Here is a 768-nt window from a genome sequence, read left to right as displayed (position 1 = left end):
AATGATTATGAGTTTTGTTCCACATTGTTCTCCCATGCTACCCAGGATCTCCTACATAGATGCCTCTGTGAGTGGTTGACAGGGGTAGCTGGGCACCATCTAGTTCTTCTGGTTTCATACTCCTTTAGGCTGAGGATCACATGGTGTACTAGTCAATTGCACTAATTGTTTCCATGAATTTTTTGTTTTCTAAATTCTTCTTTGCTCTGGACTAGGAGAGACCCGACCCGTCATTGCATCTAGATGACTGCTTGGAAGCTTTTAAGATCCCATTTGCTACTTACCAAAGTAGGATGTGGAACAATGTTTGTGTAGTATGTTACGCCAATTGGGCTTGATGTCCCCTATGACTATGGTCCCAAGCCCACAGGTCCAACTTCTCACTCCCTCTGGATAGCTGGCTGTGGCCAAGAAGTGATTACAACCTTGTTCCTTGTCAGCTCTACTATATACCTGAGAATTCTTACCGAACATAGCAGTAAACTTGTAGAAGCATTATCTGCCAACCCTATACATGGTCTTGGGAGCTCTGGTAGCATAGTGGCTAAGGCACGTGACTGCTAACCAGAAGGCTGGTGGTTCAAACCCACCAGCTACTCCTCGGAAAGAAGATGGGACAATCTACTTCCATAGTGACACTGCCTCGGAAACCCAAGAAGGGGTCACTACGAGTCGGGTACAACTCGACGGCACATAACAACAACAACAACAACATACATGGTCTTGGGCACACTCCCCCCTGCATGTTGTTGTTGTTGTTATGTGCCG

The sequence above is a fragment of the Orycteropus afer genome, unplaced genomic scaffold (genome assembly GCF_000298275.1).
Source record: "Orycteropus afer afer isolate SDZICR_OR568_19922 unplaced genomic scaffold, OryAfe1.0 scaffold00814, whole genome shotgun sequence".
Taxonomy (NCBI): domain Eukaryota; kingdom Metazoa; phylum Chordata; class Mammalia; order Tubulidentata; family Orycteropodidae; genus Orycteropus; species Orycteropus afer.
Note: the sequence above shows the minus strand (reverse complement) of the source record.